Consider the following 21,870-nt stretch of genomic DNA (forward strand, 5'->3'; position numbering starts at 1 on the left):
AACACTTCCCGGTTCCTCCGCAGAAGCGGAGGATGTAGCGCTATGCCTCCCTCCCATCCTACGCCCCCGTGCTCCAGTAAAGTTTCTTATCCCCTGTCGCGCCCCTAACCCACTTCCCACTACCGCCGCTATCGTGGGCACCGGAACCCGGTTCCCGGCCGGCAACAGGCAGTGCAGCGGCTCCCCACTAACTCGGCACGCCCCGCTGACACGTGTAGCCGCTGCTGCTTGCCCCGTGACGCAGGGCCGGAAGTCGGGGGGTGGGGACTTCCGCCTGGCCGCACGCCGCCGAGACCCAGCGTCCGGCAAGGCGTCTGTCAGCCGCAACGGAGGGCGGGAACGCCGTGCAGACCGCCTACCTCCCTGCAGCCCCTCCGGCTGCTCAGCATGGACCACCGCGGCGGTGGTCAATCCCTCAGTCGGGGAATCGGTGACCGGACCCGGGACCCCTCCAGCAGCAGGAGCCTGAGAAGCTCCCAGGTGAGCCCCTATTCCTACCAACGTGCTGTGGAGCCACGACTCCCCCTCCTGCTGCACTCGCAAGCGCAGAGCCTCAATAAGGGGATCTGCCATGGTACCGGACAGTGCTTCCAAACAAGCACTTCCAGGATGTGCTTCCAGGAGGAAAGAGGGAGGGCAGCCTTGGATGCACTGCTATATATCCCACAGGAAGGGGCTGTGCTACCCCTTTCCACCTCCCATTGGTCCCATAATTTTTAACCCCAACCCCACCAGAACGTAAGTGGGCAGAACCAGACACTATGATGGAAGGGGAGGGGAAGAGAGGCACAACAGTCAGTGGCACTCTCCTTAGTCAGTGCAGTGCCAGCCATACAGTTGTGTTTTACAGTGACATTCGCTATCAGCACAAGCATTTTTTTTTTACTTTTTCCCTGCCTAAACCATCTCCCTATTGAGAACGATCATCAGCAACCTCTCCCTATGCTAAGATCGGCAGAAGTAAGATGGCGGTCGGTGAGCACGGCCTTTCATAGCCACTGTGACGCCACACAAAGCCAGCCAATCACTTGAATGCCCTTCTCTAAGATGGTGGGGGCCGCTGCTGACGTAATCGCGTTGCCCACAGTGTGTGTCCTTCATGATTGGCTGAAAATAGGCACTGGAAGGATTGTGGGAAATGCGACTTTGGCGCTCAAGTTGGCGACCTCACGGCCGACCTCACGCTATAGTCGGGTTTCGATCGGCGAAACCCGACTTTAGCAAAAGTCTGCGGATTCTGAATTTGGCCGACCCGTTTTGCTCAACTCTAATTTCTACATTTCCATTTTTTTTTCAGTCAAGATGGGGTGCAGAGTGTACAATATGAGAAAAAAATGAACTATTTTGAATTTACCAAATGGCTGCAATGAAGCAAAGAGTGAAAAATGTAAAAGGAGTCTGAATACTTTACGTACCCACTTTATATATATAAAGTACTAGCTGAAGAGCCCGGCGCTGCCCGGGCATGGTAACTAACTGTGGTTAGTTATAACAAATTATAATTATCCTCCATCCCATAGTCCCGTGCCCATATACCCATCATACATATCCACCATCCCATAGGCCCGTGCCCATATACCCATCATACATATCCACGATCCCATAGGCCCGTGCCCATATACCCATCATACATATCCTCCATCCCATAGTCCCGTGCCCATACACCCATCATACATATCCTCCATGCCATAGGCCCGTGCCCATATGTATGATGGGTATATGGGCACGGGACTATGGGATGGAGGATACAGTCATATGTAAAAGTTTGGGCACCCCTATTAATGTTAACCTTTTTTCTTTATAACAATTTTGGTTTTTGCAACAGCTATTTCAGTTTCATATATCTAATAACTGATGGACTCAGTTATATTTCTGGATTCAAATGAGGTTTATTGTACTAACAGAAAATGTGCAATCTGCATTTAAACAAAATTTGACCGGTGTAAAAGTATGGGCACCCTTATCATTTTCTTGATTTGAACACTCCTAACTACTTTTTACTGACTTCCTGAAGCACTAAATTGGTTTTGTAACCTCATTGAGCTTTGAACTTCATAGCCAGGTGTATCAAATCATGAGAAAAGGTATTTAAAGTGGCCACTTGCAAGTAGTTCTCCTATTTGATTCTCCTATGAAGAGTGGCATCATGGGCTCCTCAAAACAACTCTCAAATGATCTGAAAACAAAGATTATTCAACATAGCTTTTCAGGGGAAGGATACAAAAAGTTGTCTCAGAGATTTAACCTGTCAGTTTCCACTGTGAGGAACATAGTAAGGAAATGGAAGAACACAGGTACAGTTCTTGTTAAGCCCAGAAGTGTCAGGCCAAGAAAAATATCAGAAAGGCAGAGAAGAAGAATGGTGAGAACAGTCAAGGACAATCCACAGACCACCTAAAAAGACCGGCAGCATCATCTTGCTGCAGATGGTGTCACTGTGCATCGGTCAACAATACAGCGCATGCATAACGCCTTTTTGTATGACCAAACAACTCAATCTTTGTTTCATCAGTCCACAGGACCTTCTTCCAAAATGTAACTGGCTTGTTCTAATGTGCTTTTGCATACCTCAGGCGACTCTGTTTGTGGCGTGCTTGCAGAAACGGCTTCTTTCGCATCACTCTCCCATACAGCTTCTCCTTGTGCAAAGTGCGCTGTATTGTTGACCGATGCACAGTGACACCATCTGCAGCAAGATGATGCTGCAGGTCTTTGGAGGTGGTCTGTGGATTGTCCTTGACTGTTTTCACCATTCTTCTTCTCTGCCTTTCTGATATTTTTCTTGGCCTGCCACTTCTGGGCTTAACAAGAACTGTACCAGTGTTCTTCCATTTCCTTACTATGTTCCTCACAGTGGAAACTGACAGGTTAAATCTCTGAGACAACTTTTTGTATCCTTCCCCTGAAAAGCTATGTTGTATAATCTTTGTTTTCAGATCATTTGAGAGTTGTTTTGAGGAGCCCATGATGCCACTCTTCATAGGAGAATCAAATAGGAGAACTACTTGCAAGTGGCCACTTTAAATACCTTTTCTCATGATTTGATACATCTGGCTATGAAGTTCAAAGCTCAATGAGGTTACAAAACCAATTTAGTGCTTCAGGAAGTCAGTAAAAAGTAGTTAGGAGTGTTCAAATCAAGAAAATGATAAGGGTGCCCATACTTTTGCACCGGTCAAATTTTGTTTAAATGCAGATTGCACATTTTCTGTTAGTACAATAAACCTCATTTGAATCCAGAAATATAACTAAGTCCATCAGTTATTAGATATATGAAACTGAAATACCTGTTTCAAAAACCAAAATTGCTATTAAGAAAAAAGGATAACATTAATAGGGGTGCCCAAACTTTTACATATGACTGTATGTATGATGGGTATATGGGCATGGGACTATGAGATGAAGGATGTGTGATGGGTATATGGGCACTCAACTATGGGATCGCGAATATGTATGATGGGCATATGGGCATGGGACTATGGGATGGAGGATATGTATGATGGGTATATGGACACGGGCCTATGGGATGGTGGATATGTATGATGGGTATATGGGCACAGGACTATGGGATGGAGGATAATTATAATTTGCTATAACTAACCACAGTTAGATACTATGCCGGGCTCTTCAGCCAGTTGTAAATAAAATGTTCATTTCTAGTACTTGGTTGAAAACCCTTTGTTGGCAATGATTATCATTTGGCTGGATCTGATGGATCTTAATGGTGGTCCAAAAAGATGCTCCATAGATAAATACTGTCATAAAATGCTGCAAAAGGGTTAATGGTGGCCCAACAAGATGCTCCAAAGATAAATACCCCCATATATTGCTGCACAAGGGTTAGTGGTGTCCCAAGTAGATGCTCCATACATAAATAACCCCATATGCTGCACAAGGGTTAATAGTGGCACAAGTAGAAGCTCCATACATAAATAACCCCCATATATTGCTGCACAAGGGTTAATGGTGTCCCATGTAGATACTCCATACATAAATACCCCCATATGCTGCACAAGGGTTAATGGTGGCCGAAGTAGAAGCTCCATACATAAATACCCCCCATATGCTGCACAAGGGTTAATGGTGGCCCAAGTAGATGCTCCAAGCATAAAATACCCCCCATATGCTGCACAAGGGTTAATGGTGGCACAAGTAGAAACTCCATACATAAATACCCCCATATGCTGCACAAGCGTTAATGGTGTGCCAAGTAGAAGCTCCATAAATAAAATACCCCCATATGATGCACAATGGTTAATGATGTCCCAAGTAGAAGCTCCATACATAAAATACTCCCCATATGCTGCACAAGGGTTAATGGTGGCCCAAGTAGAAGCTCCATACATAAATACCCCCCATATGCTGCACAAGGGTTAATGGTGGCCCAAGTAGAAGCTCCATACATAAATACCCCCATATGCTGCACAAGGGTTAATGGTGGCCCAAGTAGAAGCTCCATACATAAAATACCCCCATATGCTCACAGGGGTTAATGGTGGCCCAAGTAGAATCTCCGTACATAAAATACCCCCATATGATGCACAAGGGTTAATGGTGGCCCAAGTAGAAGCTCCATACATAAAATACACCCCATATGATGCACAGGGGTTAATGGTGGCCCAAGTAGAAGCTCCATACATCAATACCCCCATATGCTGCACAAGGGTTAATGGTGGCCCAAGTAGATGCTCCATACATAAAATACACCCTATATGATGCACAAGGGTTAATGGTGGCCCAAGTAGAAGCTCCATACATCAATACCCCCATATACTGCACAAGGGTTAATGGTGGCCCAAGTAGACGCTCCATACATAAAATACCCCCATATGCTGCACAAGGGCTAATGGTGGCCCAAGTAGATGCTCCATACATAAATACCCCCCATATGCTGCACAAGGGTTAATGGTGGCCCAAGTAGATGCTCCATACATAAATACCCCCCATGTATTGCCGCACAAGGGTTAATGGTGGCCCAAGTAGATGCTCCATACATAAATACCCCCATATGCTGCTGCCACTGCTGCTATAAAAATAAAAAAAAGACATACTCACCTCTCCGTCGCTGGGGGCCAGGTGTCGTGTCACCGCTGGCTCAGGCCCCCCGCACTGGCTATATTTACCATTCCCGGTTCCATCGCTATTTCCCAAGTCCTGTGCAGTGACGTTAGCAGAGGGCATGCACTGACTAAGTCATCATGCCCTCCGCTAAATGTCACAGTTGGAGGACCCGGAGACAGCGATGGAACGGGGAGCGGTAAGTATTGCTCTGCTCTCCCGTCATATTCACCACCCCCCCCCTGGCACCCGGTCTCTTCAGCCCCTGCTTCCAGCATGATGTCGGCATCCCAGGCTGTTCTTGCATTCAGCAGTCACGTGGTACCGCTCATTAAGTATATGCATATTTATGAGTTTAATGAGCGGTACCACGTGACCGCTGAATGCAGGAACAGCTGGGACACTAAGATCATGGGGGAAGCAGGTGGGCTGCAGAGACCGTGCCAGGAGGGGGGAGTATGGTCTCTAACACCCCCCACTCCCCCTCCCCCGCCGACCCCTGTATATGACTTGCGTATAAGCCGAGAGGGGGATTTTCAGCCCCAAAAAATGGGCTGAAAATCTCGGCTTATACACGAGTATATACGGTAACGCAATAGAAAAAAACACACAAGTGTAATAGTACAATACACAATTGCACATACTCTTGGACCTGTGGAAAGTTATGTATAGTATTGTACATGACCTACTTATCAGATGTGCATAGTCCATCACCACTATATGTTAAAAATGTGCTGTGGTATATCAAGAACTGGTAAATGTGGAAATACCTGAATCATATGGTGCATTCAATATTGAAAAAAGAAACAGCACTCACCATTGCTTCTTAAAAAAGGTTAATGTCCTTTATTCCATGTGGCGGGACAATCCTTTAACATGCAGGGGGAGCCGGGAAGTGAAGGAGGACAACAACTGTTTGATGCCTATCCCAGCGCTTCTGCAGGTCCAAATTTTGTCATAATTTGTCTCCGCCTCTTCTCCCGCACCGCTATGCTTTTACCTGCTTGTGAATAAAGTACAGGCATCTGGAAAGGTGAGTGCTAACTCCTTTCTTCTAGGCTATTTGTTGATCACAACATAGAGAGTAATTCATTGTTTACAATCCTATAACTTAGTATTTTATATTATAACCTCTTGCTTTAATTACTGCACCACACTGATGGAAAATTAAAGCCAGCTTGGATTGTCTGTCTCTCCACTCTTCCTCCAGAATTTTGGACCTTGGTTTCCAAGCTCTAGTGTGAAGTATCAGCAATCAATGATGTTTTGGGAGAGCCATGTCATCTGCTGGTGTAGGTCAACTGTGTTTTATCAAGACCAAAGTCAGCACAGACGTCTACCAGGAAATTTTAAAGCACTTCATGCTTCTCTCTACCGACAAGCTTTTTGGAGATGGACATTTCATTCTCCAGCAGGACTTGACACCTGTCCACACTGCCAAAAGTACCAATTCCTGGTTTAAGAACAACAGTATCACTGTGCTTGATTGGCGAGCAAACTCGCCTCACCTTAATTTCATAGACAATCTATGGGGTTTTGTCAAGAGGAAGATGAGACAACAGACCCCACAATGCAGATGAGCTGAAAGCTGCTATTAAAGCAACCTGGGTTTCCATAACACCTCAGCAGTGCCACAGGCTGATCGCCTCCATGACACACCGCATTGATGTAGCAATTGATGAAAAAGGAGCCCCGACCAAGTATTGAATGTAAGCAAAATTCAACTACCTATGACAAAATATGTGAAACATTTGGCCCAGCAAATGTTGCAAACCAACACATAAAGAGATAAAACCATCATGTCAAGCACAATTTTCATCCTTATACCTGTCAACCATTTGCTTTGGGTTTACTAAAATCACCAGAAAAATGGCATCACAACAACCAGACAGAAGTAATCACACTTTTAAATAACATTGCTATATATATATATATATATATATATATATATATATATACTGCATGTGTCCAAATAGAACTTTTGCTATGGGGCCCTGTGAGCTCTATGTATGCCCCTGCTTGCACAGCAGTAATAATGAGGGCAATCTGGCTTATTGCTCGGAGCTTGGGGCTTCGGGGATCCCATGGCCAGTGCCGGGTCTGGAACTGGAAAGGCTGCATCACCTGTTTCTGGGGGGGAGCTTTAGCGAGGTGGACCTTCCCCTGTGGCCTAAGGGAAGCTCGAGCGAGGTGGACCTTCCTGCTGACTGAGGGGGGCAGGGAGATAAAAAGAGAAAGCGCACATGTGGTGCCCCTGAGGCTTAGTCGCCACAGAGGTACTGCACCTTCTCCAAAGGTGTGGTTCCCCACCATCCAGGTAAGGTGGGAACTCCTGACCACGCTCCAACACTCGCACCCCACACAACAGGGTAGTTCAGCAAAGCCACATTGCGGCTCTTGCTTAGAGTGTAGCAGAGCACCTTTGGTGGCTCCCTGCTTGGAACACGAAATGTGCTGGGAGGTGGGTGGAGTTGAGAATACATAAAAGAGTGGGAAGGTTTAGGATTTTGGAGCAGTCAGGTCAGTCAGTCAGACGGAGAGTCTGAGGGAGGAAGTCACTCAGAGAGGAGTGAGGAAAGGAGATCCCTGAGAGAGGGATGGAGGAAGGAGCGCTGCAGCAGACCTGAGTGACCCGGGTCTGTTGGCATGAGAAAGGAAAAAAGGAGAAAGACATTGAACTGAAGCCTGAGCTTCCACAGGAAAGAAAGACAAGTACAGAAAGTAGGAGACGTGGGTTAGAGGAAGAACACTGCCTAGAAGTTCTAAGCGCAAGGCCGGGGCCCGGTCCCCGAGGTTGTATGGACACTGATGGTTCTGCAGCAGACACCCGTGGAGTAGTGGGCTGTAAATGCACTACTCCCATCTAAGACTTGGGGGCACAACAGCAACATGGATAGAGAGCCGAGACTCGAGAGTGAGGAGTCCCCGAAGCGGGCTACAGTTGTCTGCTGTACAAGTAGAGTTCTTGGGAACATCTGATAGGAGGAACTCCAGTGTAACTTAGTGCTAGGAGATCTTCACACTAAAAGGCGCTATAGGAGGAGACGTTCAGAAAGGCACATGTTGGCGGAGCGTGGGAAGGGAGCATTCCATCTTGCCTGGACGTTGGCTGAGTCCCTGACCAGGAGGACATGGCACGGAGGCAGGCACCTGTGTGTACTACAGACTGTGAGTAAAGCTTTGGAACTACAAGCATTGGTGTCCTCCATTGATTCTTGCGCCAACACACCCAGCACCGCTACATCTGGGTACCAGCTTCTACACTGCCTGCGCCTCTCCTCTTCCCCTACATCCACACTGCCCTGGGGCTACAGCTCCACCTGTGGGGAGCTTCACCATCTTGGCTGCAACCCATCACCAGCCCCAGAGGATCTGCAAGCAGCGTCGACCTAACATCTCCCTTGACAATCACCACAGGTAGCGTCACAAACTATTCCATCTAACTACATTCCACCATTCACAATTTCCCCCATTACTTGGGCGCCCAGGGCCATGGTCCTGGTCACTTCTGCTGTGACACATCCCACTGATACCGGCCCAGTACCGAGTAACCCACAGCCCTGGGAGGGCGACCCACAGAGCAGTTTGGCGCGCCCCGTCTTCCCCACAGAGTACCCCAAAGAGTACTGGCTCTGCAATAGGCCACACTGAGAGGGTCCCTACTGTCTGCAGAGGGACCGCTTCACTGAGGTAAGCCGTGTGTCCAGCAGCAGCCACCAGGCAGAGGAGTGCTCCGTCCTGGGAGCATCAGCAGCGTGCAGACCAGTGTCCGTTGTCTTCCGCTGCCAGCAGCAGAGACCAGAGAGGAAGAGGAACGTGCAGTGTGTGCCCGGTGACTACAAAGAGAGGTGCAGTGTGCCCAGTGACTACAGAGAGACGGAGATGTACAGTGTAAGCCCGGTGACCACCAGAGAACAATGATATGGAAAAATAGAATTCAGCACTCCCAATTAAGATGCAAAAAAACTAAATAATTTTTATTAATGCAGTTATATCCACAGTTGACGTTTCGGCCAATACTAGGCCTTCATCAGAACTACACTATATAGAAAAACAAAAAAGGACAAAGAAAAAATGTTTTCAATATGCCGTAAAGATCCAGTATAAGGACAATAACCATAATATACAATTCACATTATATATAATATAATCATATATAGGAGGTCCAGTGACTAAGTTCCATTTGATATAGAGAAAATGTGAACAGATATGAGAAAACCATTGTATAAAATACTAAAGTCAAGTTCTCTTGAATACATTGAAAAACAACACATCAGGTAAAGTCTCAACATTGCACATAGAAATAATTCATAGAAGTAATGAAAGCACCTACATTATTATCATGGGGGAAGCTTTTACTTCTCTGGTCCAGTGACGACACTTCCTGTGACGTATTTCCGGAAACACAGCAAAATAGCGCCAATGCAGCCACTTGATTTAAGACCGCTCTGGCCATAAGTATGCCAGCGCCTTACTCCTGGCACGTTAGTGCATATCCCCAGCGCTGAACTTTATATAACTGACCTACAATGTCACTGCACCTAGAAAAATGTATACATATTTGTCATTTTGTCTTTTTCTTCCCCTCTTTATTACAGTTAAGGTGTGCCTGACCTTCACATGTCTGATATGTCATGATCTTATCATCCTGAAACCAATGGTCAGACAAAGTCCTGTTTTCCCTTTATCCTGGTCTGGTCATAAAGGGGTTAACCTTTCTCAGCCTCAGTCTTGGTTCAGGTTTGCTATTTATCACTGCTGCTTCCTGCAGGCTATGTCAGCTATAGTTTTGCCTAGAGCTGCTGTAGCTGACTCTGTTTGCTCTGATTTGTCCTCCTGCATTCGCTGTCTGAACCTGTGTCTCTGCTTTCCCCATTCCCGTTTTGACTCGGTGTTCCCCTTTAGTGTATTGACCTCCTGGTTCTGACTTGGCTTATGTCCTGACCTGCTCCTGTCTTTTGTATTTTGGCTTATCCGCTCCTGACCTTCTCGGCTTGCCTCTGACCCTGAGTTTATTTATTCCGCTTTGTAGTGCGCTACAGTGTGTTGCTTGACTCAGCCTGTTCGACTAATCTGCTGCCTCCTGTGGTAGCCTGGCTGCTGCATTTGCAAGCCTGCTCTGTTTGGATGCAGGTCTGTGTCCTCTCTACGGCAATCTAGAGGAGCATGCTCCTATCTACATTGCAGCAGCCTGACATGATAATAATGTATGAGCTTTCATTATTTTTATGAATGAATTCTATGTGCATTGTTGAGACTTTGCCTGATGTGTTGTTTTTCAATATAATCAAGAGAACTCAGCTCTAGTATTTTATACATTGTTTTTTCATATCTGTTCACATTTTCACTATATCAAATAGAACTTAGTCACTGGACCTCCTATATATGAATATATTATATAAAATGTGAATTGTATATTATGGTTATTATCCTTGTACAGGATCTTTACTGCATATTGAAAAAAAAAATTTTTGTCCTTTTTTTATCTACCTAGTGTAGTTCTGATGAAGGCCTAGTATTGGCTGAAACGTCAATTGTGGATATACCTACATTAATAAAAATTATTTTGTTTCTTTGCATCTTATTTGGGAGTGCCAAATTCTGTTTTTCCATATCATTGGTGTTAGGCGTCAGGTTCCTGTCGCTGCACAGCGGGAAACCCGAGACTTGCTTCCGGCGGTCTCCCATTCCTCTTCACCCGCAGAGGAGGCTGCTCAGCAGACTTGTCGGTCCTGGCGCTCTGCCCAGACTAGCTCTGTGGTTTGGTTGCTGCTAGCACCTCTGGTCCAGCTATAGCAATGCATGCTGGTCAGCAGCGAGCTTCTCCAGGGACTAAGTCCTCCATTCGGTCCACTGAGCATGCCTGTGGGACGATCTCCCATTGAAGATTGGAGGTCACATGCTCAGGTCCTTCTCCAGCTTGGATTGGACCATCAGGACGGTCCCGGAAGGACGCTGCTATAAAAGCGTTGCATGGCTGCTCGGCCATGCGCTAGTATAGACTGCATTACCAGACTATGAGGAGTGAGTGTTGTATGCAGGTATGAATGTCTCTGGTGAATGACTCATTAAGAAACCCCTACCCTTGGTACGCATGTGTTGTGCAGCCTAGCCTGTTAAGCGCCCAGGCCCGGTGGCTCTCAACGCCACAGTGCACGTGCTTGACACCACCATAGTCAGCGTCTATAGTGGCGTCCGCAGGTGCGACGCCACGCACTCGGAAGGACTAGAGGGACTCTCTCCCCGTGTCCTCGGGGCAGAGTTCTACGACCACATTCTGTGCAGCATTTATGTACTGCAATAGTGCGGCTCTGTGAGGTAACAGAGTTCGCCCTGTACACACCGGGTGACGTTATCCCGTGTGTGTTTGTGGCGCCCCTGAGGGTTCAGTCGCCACAGAGGTGCTGCACCTCCTCCTGAGGTGTGGTGTCCCACCATCCAGGTAAGGTGGAGACACCTGACCACACTCCAACACCTGCATCGCACACAACATAGTATTGTAGCAAAGCACCTTTGGTGCCCGCCGGCAGGCCCGCACAGACTCCCGGCAGCTTGCACAGACCCCCCCGCAGGCCCGCACAGACCCCTGGCAGGCCCGCACAGACCTCTGGCAGGCCCGCACAGACCCCCGGCAGACCCGCACAGACCTCCGGCAGGCCTGCACAGACCCCCAGCAGGCCCCCACAGACCCCCAGCAGCCCGCACAGACCCCCGGCAGGCCCGCGCAGACCCCCGGCAGGCCCGCCCTGACTTCCGGCAGGCCCGCACAGACCCCCGGCAGGCCCGCACAGACCCCCGGAAGCTTGCACAGACCCCTGGCAGGTCCGCACAAACCGCACATCATGATGACATCATTTCAGCAGCCAATCACAGCCATGCCATTAGTTAACATGGCTAACATGCCTAACAGGATGTGCCCACACTTCTTTGGATCCTCAACTGGCTCATTGCATTATGGGAACTTCCGATTCGATATTGTAAAAATATCGGAACTCAGTATCGGAACTCCGATACAGCGAATATCGGCCGATACCCGATATTTGCAGTATCGGAATGCTCAACACTATTTAACACACAACCACAAGTACTTCATTACAAGCGCTAGAAAGGAGATGTTCAGAGAAGGCATATGTTGGCGGAGTGTTGGAACGGAGTACTTCATCTTGCCTGGAGGTTGGCTGGGCCCCTGACCTGGAGGACACAGCACCGAGGCGGGCACCTGTATGCACAACAGACTGTGAGTAAAGCTTTGGAACTACATGCCTTGGCGTCCTCCACTTATTCCTGCATCAACCCACTCAGCACTGCTACATCTCTGTGCTTAACACTGCACCGTTACGCTCTCCTCACTATCTCCCCATTTACACTGCCCTGGGACTACAGCCCTACCTGTGGAGGGCTACAACATCATTGCTGCACGACACCATCTGTCCCAGAGAAGCAAGCCTGCAGCGCTGGTCAAATTGACCAGAAACCACAGGTGGCGTCACGAATCATTCACTTATAAACTTTAATCAGACACACTTAACACCATCCCCTGTCACATGGACGCCCAGGGCCATGGACCAGGTCACCGCTACCGTGACACTTCCCTCTGAGATACCGGCGCGGTACCGAGTACCCCACGGCCCTGGCGGATGACCCATTTTGGTGTCATGAACAGGATGACGAAGCCCGGTACCACCGGGTCCTGGGTACTGAAGATTTATTACATTGGACTTAAAATTGCTGAGAATGTGCAAAATAACCAAGTTGATAGACTGTAAAATGGACTCTCAAAATGGCCGCCGGCGCGGGGAAGAAGGGCGTGACAACATGGGAGGCCCTAAGAAAAGAGCACAAACTGTCCTGGGCCTCCCCTGCCTGAACTTCTATGCGACAGCAACATGGCCCATCCCCAGAGGGGTTTGTATGCCGGCTTGGTATGGTGGCAGAGGAAGGCGACGCCGCCCCCAGAAGGAGGAGCGAGGCCCTTTGGCGGGAAAGGAGCCCAGGAAGGACAGACAACGCCAGGATGCCATATTGGAAGAAGCACGGAGCCCTGAAGAGTGCGAGGAGGCTGAGCTGATCTTCCTCGGCGCACTGATTGAAGGCTCCAACTCCGTTTCCACTATGGACCGCCAGCAGCTGAAGGATGAAATTGCCCAGCTGACCCACCATCTGCGGCTGAAGCAGGAGGCTTTGTGGACTCTGAACTTGCAGTGTGCCCAGGAGGGGCCTACACCAACGGAACCTTCACCACTGGTACCCACCGCCGCTGCACCGGTTCTCCCTCAGGCAGCACCTGCGGAACCTGCGGCTGCTGCGATGCCATCGGCAGCGCCTAGTACCACCTCCAAGCTGCAACCGTCGCTGAGCGCTGCTTGCCAGGAGTTACCCGAGGGCCTGGGAGCTAAGGAGGAAGAATCTGTGCTCCTGCCTGGACCTAGCGCAGCCACGCAGGTCCCGCTGGAGGCCCCTGCAGACCCGGAGACGCCATCCGCTCCACCACCGTCTCCGGCCTCTGACCAGGCAGCTCCAGCAACCACCACTGCCACCGGCTGCTGTCCAGTACCGGCACCGGAGCCAAGACACCACCAGGAAGCATCAGGTATGTCCGCCGCCCCTGCAACCGGGTTGCCCCCTGAGTTCCTGTACACCGCGTGCAATGGGCTGGTACCCTGCATGGGACAAACGGAAGAGCTGTGTTCTCAATTTCAAGGCACTAAGCTGACTGCGATGGGGAAGTGGAAGAAGGCTCTGCTAAAAAGACCAAGGCTGGAGCAGGCGCGTCCCATTCGACATCTTCTGATCTCAGCAGAGGAGTCTGAGCAGCTGATGGGTGTTACTATGATCATGGGTTCCCCCTTCCAGAGATTCATGATCCCAGCGTTTCACCCTACAAGCGGCCACAGGCGAAAGTTTCACCCGCGGTCCGACCAAAAGCCAAGGCAGCAGAGATACCACCTGAAGCTGAGGTACAACACCCCCAGGTACAAGTTGCTACCCCTGCTGTACCACAGGCAGCAGTTCCACCAGCTGCCACCTCATCTGCACAGGCAGCCTTCCCCAAAGCCCAACAGAAGGAATACCAACAATTTGTTAACCCACCAGAAGGTGGAAAAGTAGACAGTCTTCCTTGGAAGCAGCAAAAGAAATCAGCTTCTACTACCCTAGGAGGAGATCACCACTAAAGAGCATGCCTACAACTAACTAACTATATTGTTACCCAGGAGGCTATTGGCACCGTTGTGCCTCATTGTTTATCATGTTGCCAGTTTTGCCTAGTTTTTTGCATCAGTTTTTCCCCTTTTTATACAGAACTGCCGTGATCATGAACTGGAAATGAATCACAAACTGTCTTGTAAATAGTTGCGCCTCTTAAGGCGCCCTCTCTTGGTTTTACATAGGCCTTCTTTAAATAAGAACTACCTCGGACTGGGAGCTCTGCTCCTATCATAAGGACATTTCAAGACATTTTGGGCTGGACCAGTGTCTACTTTATCACTAATGTCTTAATAATTAATGCTTAGCATTTTATAGTGAAGGATAAGAATAGCTTGGCATGATAGTCTTTGATAAAGATATTGATAGCAATAGAGTTATATAACTTAGTCTTGTAGTAATGCTTGAATAAAGATGTGAAATTTGAATAAAGATTTGAATGCAGGTGACGAACCAGGCATCAGCGGTTGTCACTCATGGTCTAGAGGGAGGAGTAAAATGTAGAAAATGTGAAAGACAAAAAGAAGAAAAATGCGTTGATGATGGTACTTTAATTAGCAGTAAACTTCTCAGTAATTATTATTATTATCCAATAGCACTTTAAATTAGGTAAAATGTTAAATTATAGGTAGTCTGTTAACTTGTTCTGCAATGTTCAAGAGTCAATGCCTCCCAGCTTGGGAAGTTTAGTTTAAGAACTGTTTATCAAGCATTTCAAAAATTTTGTATGTTCCTTCTTTGTAACATCTCTGTTTCACTTGCAGCCCACGGACATGCTGTGTTTAACAGTGGGGTATGTGGCGCCCCTGAGGGTTCAGTCACCACAGAGGTGCTGCATCTCCTCCTGAGGTGTGGTGCCCCACCATCCAGGTAAGGTGGAGACACCTGACCACACTCCAACACTTGCATCCTACACAACATAGTAGTGTAGCAAAGCACTTTTGGTGGCTCCCTGCTTGGAACACGAAGAGTGCTGGGAGGTGGGTGGAGCTTAGTTGCAAAAGTGAGCGGGAGATGATTAGGACTAGGTCAGTCTGTGAGAGAAGATCCCTGAGTGGGATGGATGGAGGGAGGTGCTGCAGCAGTCTCCTGTGACCTGGAGCTGCTGGCACTGGAAAGAGATATAGAAAGCCTGATTCTCCATAAGGAAGAAAGATTTGTACGGAACGTAAGGAGAATAAGAGAACTAAGGACTAGGGTCGGAGTGGAACCCTTCCTCAAGTTCTAAGCGCATGGCCAGGGTCCGGTCCCCAAGGTTGTATGGATACTAATGGTCCTGCAGCAGACACCGGAGGAATAGAAGTTGTCACCACTTTATTCCCACACAAGACTTGGGGGCACAACAGCAACGTGAGTGAGCCGGGACTTGGTAGTAAGGAGTCCCCAAAGCAGGCTACAGCTGTCTGCCATACAAGTAGAGTTCAAAGGAACATCTTAAAGGAGGAACTTGGGTTTAACACACAACCACAAGTACTTCATTGCAAGCGCTAGAAAGGAGACGTTCAGAGAAGGCATATGTTGGCGGAGTGTTGGAACGGAGTACTTCATCTTGCCTGGAGGTTGGCTGGGCCCCTGACCTGGAGGACATAGCACCGAGGCGGGCACCTGTATGCACAACAGACTGTGAGTAAAGCTTTGGAACTACATGCCCTGGTGTCCTCCGCTAATTCCTGCATCAACCCACTCAGCACTGCTACATCTCTGTGCTTAACACTGCATCGTTACGCTCTCCTCACTATCTCCCTATTTACGCTGCCCTGGGACTACAGCCCTACCTGTGGAGGGCTACAACATCATTGCTGCACCACACCAACTGTCCCAGAGAAGCAACCCTGCAGCGCTGGTCAAATTGACCAGAAACCACAGGTGGCGTCACGAATCATTCACTTATAAACTTTAATCAGCTACGCTTAACACCATACCCTGTCACATGGACGCCCAGGGCCATGGACTGGGTCACCGCTACGTGACACTTCCCTCTGAGATACTGGCGGGCGACCCATGTTCTTCCTTTATACCGCCATATAGCGTCCACCATTACCTAGCAGCAGCATACCACCTCTGCACGGTGGACCCCGGTTTGCGATCACACTTTCTCATATTTTATATTTAGTGCGATCCGCAACCCTAACAATTGGAGTAGTATCCAATTTGTGCACCCCTTATTTTGGAGTGCCACGCAGCTCTTCTACTAGAGAACAAGGTGCCGTACGGTTCGTGCCCATGAGTACAGCACACGTGCCACATAAGAGTGACCGGGAATGGGACTGACACTTGCGCCCTGACATTGCCAGTGAAGATTTGCCCAGACACTTGTGCGCCTTGATGTTATCAATGAATATTTGACCAGATACTTGCAACCTGACTTCACCAGTGTATATTTGCAGAGCCACGTTGGGCTCGTACAGGACTGTGACCAGTACACTTGTCAGCTGCTGAAGCATATAGATTAGGCTCAGTGGAAGGTACCGGAGACCGATCGCTGCCGCCAGAACACGGGGCATTGATGCTCACAGGACCTTCCTGGAAAAGACACCTCACCAGCCGTTTCTGGCACTATTGAGTTCCCAGCAGAAGTTACAGTTTGAGAAACTCCTGACACAAGTGCTTCACAGGAACTGCCGTTACCCAATCCTTTGTACTTCACCTCACAATATCCTTTGCCATTTGAACTGTTTAATCCCCTGTTTAACCCTTTACATCCCTGCGTGGAGTATTCCCCTCTTATTAAACTTGTTAACCCTTGCTCTGCCTACTGTCCATCACTGCATCCCACAACCTGCTTATACCCTCTGCCCACACTTGATAGCAAAATCACTGTCATTAAGTTCTAAAGCAGAACCTGAGTCAACAAATTCAGAAGGAACTATAACTCCAGATTTGATAACCAAAGACACATGTAGAAAACCACCAGTAGCTTGCATGAGCGATAACTTTAAACCTTTAGAACCAGTTTCCGTACATATTAATTCTTTTCTTTCTCTTTATCTTTAAGAAATTAATTATTGTATCTGAATAAAGATGAAAATTTAATTTTAAGGAGCTGGAACACTTTCCTTTTTCTACATTCGATTGACGTCTGATCAAAACAGAGTTCCATGCACCTGCGGTAGTTGACGGTGATCTGGCTTTGCCTTCTTTTCCCCTACACCTCAAAATAACGGCAGGCACGCTGGCTTACTAACTGCCCCGGCCCTCAGAAAAGTCCCTGGCATGCGTTTTCATCATACTTTCCTGCTTTAGGTTTGTGTGCACGCTGGTGACGTGCCTAGTGCACATGTGTGCGCACTTCCCTGCTCTTAAAAGGGCCGTCTCATTTGCTATACAGTGACTGCACAGTTTGAAACTGGCCCAAGTGGCCGCCCTGTTTGCACCATCTGAACTTGTCCCAGTGGACGTCCTGCCTTGTCCAGAAGTTTGGAATAATGGCTTAGACCTTTGGAGTTAGCTGCTACTACCGAAAGCCGCCCTGGAGTAGTACCTGCATCACAAGTCTGGCCTCACCACTAGAGGCTCCATTGAACAGCAAGGTAGGTCTGAACTGTGGCATAGGGGGTCCACGAACCACGTGAGTCAGCTGCGTGCATAACATCTGTTCTTACCACTTATATTGCAATTAAACTTACTGTTGCTTTGATTCGTTTCCTCTTGGACTACTGAAACTGTCTATTAATTGTTTTTTCTCTTGCTAAACTCTCTCCTCTCTCAGCTATCCTGAATGGAACATCCAGGGTCATATTTCTGTCCAGCTGCCACAGTGATGCCTTCAAGCTGTGTCAGTCATTGCACTTGTTGCCTATCAGCTATAGATACCATCTGCTATAGCTACAGTATATATACTGCTCAAAAAAAATAAAGGGAACACTATTCCATTTGCAACAGGCTGTTTGTGTTCCCTTTATTTCTTTAAGCAGTATACTTATCATTCTCCACAGTTTTGCACAGCCCTACATCTCTCTTTTCTCTTATCTCTGTCTGCTGCTCTACCCATTCCCTCTGTCCTGCCAGTGATCTGAGAATAACATCTGCTATAATTTGGACCTCACACTCTTAACAAAAGAATTTCTTTAGAATCAGCTCTCCGCACTAAACTAACTTTCCCCTGTTCACCTTTCAGTATTTTCCTCAGAACTGATACTGTCTAAAATCTGTTTCCACAACCTCCTTGCGCTCAATATCACTTTGTAGCCATATCTATACATATACTGGCTGATAAAAAAAAACTTGCATGTGCACCAACTCAAGTCAAGCTCAGTTTGTGTTTTTTCTTTGTATTGTTGCATTCTGTGTAAGCCGGGGTGTGGCCTCCCTATCCTGAACTGGAAATTGTATATAAGGCTTCCCCAGAATGGTGTTCACTGGCTGGACCTGGTCCTTTTGTCTGCCGGTATTCACACACTGATGTCAACATTGACACATGGTAAGGTTTTAACCCTCCGTCAGGAACAATATTCGCACTAACTCGTAATGGAACAATGTGCCTGTCAAGCGCAGGCTAGAAAAATGCCTAGAATATCTAATTTTCTCAATTTCAGTGATCTAAAAGTGATCAGAGACCTTCATAGGGATGTAATAAAAGAGACTACACAATATCAGGTGCAAAACAAACCCATTTACTCAACATAAAAGTAATAACTTTGATATACACAAATTTCAAAACTCCTGAGAAGTACACTTTCATTTGTAAGAAAATCTGCCTTATTTATATGAAATATCCACAAACCTTTCTCTATCCATTCATAAAACAAGCTAAATAAACAATAGTAATGACTAAAAACATTACATACCAACCTTATAAAGTGTGATGTGTTCGGGACCAATGAGCCTGAGAAGCCAGCACAGCTATATCTTCCTTCCTGAAGCTCTGCAGACCAACTGTGGTATCAGGTTTCACACAGCAGCTAGAGCCAGGAGACTATCTAGAGGGAGGGGGTTTCCTGAAAATCTGGTGAGAAGGGAGAAATGAAAGTAGAAGAGCTGCGCCTGTCAGATCCTTTGTTCCTGACGGAGGGTTAATATTAGGCAGTGTAGGACTGTCCTGATCAGAGTTACCTTGTCGTGGTGGGATGGCTTTTATGCTTATTTTTTTTATAAAAAAAAGTATTGCTAAAAACTGTGTTATTTAAATGCACTTTTTTATTTTTATTTACTTAGAACAGGGTTTTTGCTCACTTTTTCTCTTGTAGGTTTTATATGCTATCTGATGACTGGTTCATGTAGCTGTATGCTCATATTTATTTGTTATAATTATAGCTGAATCATACACAATGATCAGGCTCAAGAGCATAATATTTGTATTGACTTCTTTATGAGTTATGTGAGTCTTTTGGATTTACAGTACACCTAACCAAAACTGACCACTGTCAGTGATATCCACAATCCATTAACACGGTAAATAGTCCTCCTATTTGTGTCTACAAGGTCTATCTAAGTGGATAATGACACTTCTCATCTGTTTATGCTCATTTGCAATATGATTTATTTTATTTCTTTAGGATCTATTGCAGCTGAAATTTATTTTATATACTGTATATGATTAAAGGTTATGTTGTAATTACCTCTTTAATATGCTGGTCACTAGAGTTGAGCGAAACGGGTCGAAAAAATTCAAAAGTCGCCGACTTTTGGCAAAGTCGGGTTTCATGAAACGAAACCCGACCCTAGGATGAGGTCGGCCACGAGGTCGGCGACTTACGCGCCAAAGTCGCTTTACAAAAGTTTGTTTTGCGCTCTTTTTCAGCCAATCAGGATCCACGGACACTGTGGGCAACGTGATGACCTAGGCACGGGTCACCACCATCTTTCAGAAGGGCATGCAAGTGATTGGCTTGCTTTGGTGGGCGTCACAGGGGGTATAAAAGGGCGTGCACGCCGACCGCCATCTTACTTCTGCCGATCTTAGTATAGGGAGAGGTTGCTGCTGATTCTGTAGGGAGAGCGTTAGGCAGGGAAGAAGACAAAAAAACTGCTTCTGCTGCTAGCGATTTGGCCTGCACAACACACAAGTCACTGTGTGTGCAGTGCAAGGGGAGGCTATATAGTGGTGTATCAGTGGTGTTGGTTGTTGGGCTGCCTTTTAAGGCTTCCTGACACGCTGGCATTGCTGTTTACCCACTGCTCCGCAATCTGCTTTTTTAAAAGCAATCCAATCTCCCTTATCCTCTAGTCACTTTTGTCACAGCTGTGCCATCGAGCGTGTCACATAGCGCTCAGATATCAGTGGGCCTCACACAATCCACAAGTGTCCAGTGTCCAAAAGTGTGCGCAGAGATTCAAAATCTCCATTATCCTCTCGTCACTTTGGTCACAGGCAGCTGTGCCATCGAGCGTGTCACATAGCGCTCAGATATCAGTGGGCCTCACACAATCCACAAGTGTCCAGTGTCCAAAAGTGTGCGCAGAGATTCAAAATCTCCATTATCCTCTCGTCACTTTGGTCACAGGCAGCTGTGCCATCGAGCGTGTCACATAGCGCTCAGATATCAGTGGGCCTCACACAATCCACAAGTGTCCAGTGTCCAAAAGTGTGCGCAGAGATTCAAAATCTCCATTATCCTCTCGTCACTTTGGTCACAGGCAGCTGTGCCATCGAGCGTGTCACATAGCGCTCAGATATCAGTGGGCTTCACACAATCCACAAGTGTCCAGTGTCCAAAAGTGTGCGCAGAGATTCAAAATCTCCATTATCCTCTCGTCACTTTGGTCACAGGCAGCTGTGCCATCGAGCGTGTCACATAGCGCTCAGATATCAGTGGGCCTCACACAATCCACAAGTGTCCAGTGTCCAAAAGTGTGCGCAGAGATTCAAAATCTCCATTATCCTCTCGTCACTTTGGTCACAGGCAGCTGTGCCATCGAGCGTGTCACATAGCGCTCAGATATCAGTGGGCCTCACACAATCCACAAGTGTCCAGTGTCCAAAAGTGTGCGCAGAGATTCAAAATCTCCATTATCCTCTCGTCACTTTGGTCACAGGCAGCTGTGCCATCGAGCGTATCAAATAGCGCTCAGATATCAGTGGGCCTCACACAATCCACAAGTGTCCACTGTCCACAAGTGTGTGCAGAAATTCTAAATCTCCCCTGTCCTATAGACACCTTGTACCTTGTTTTACATTACTATATAGTTTGTTGGATTTTGTCTACATTTCTACCAAAAATGAGGAAGGCTGGTGGAAGAGGCCGTGGAATTGGGCGGGGGTTGGCAGCTGGTAATGATGGTGTTGGATCTGATGGTAGTGGCAAGAGCAAAATAGGACCGAATGCAGGAGGTGCTGACCCTGCGTCATCGTCTGTCTACATAAGGCCTCGAACGCTTAGTTTTCTAGGAGTTGGCAAACCGCTTTTAAAGGCAGAGCATCAGGAAAAAGTTTTGTCTTACATTGCTGACTCAGCCTCCAGCTCTATCGCCTCCTCTTCTTCAGTTGTAAAAAGTAAAAGCACTGAGTCGTCATTGGAGGCTCATGTTCATGAACCACACCTTTCCTTGTGTCCTTCACCCCAACCAAGATTGAAGGATGACGTAGGCCATACTACTGATTACTCCATGGAGCTATTTTCACATACCATGCCTGGATTATCAAGTCAAATGGTGAATTACCCAGGCCAA

The sequence above is a fragment of the Dendrobates tinctorius genome, unplaced genomic scaffold (assembly GCF_039654945.1).
Source record: "Dendrobates tinctorius isolate UK_male_01 unplaced genomic scaffold, ASM3965494v1 ptg000191l, whole genome shotgun sequence".
Classification (NCBI taxonomy): domain Eukaryota; kingdom Metazoa; phylum Chordata; class Amphibia; order Anura; family Dendrobatidae; genus Dendrobates; species Dendrobates tinctorius.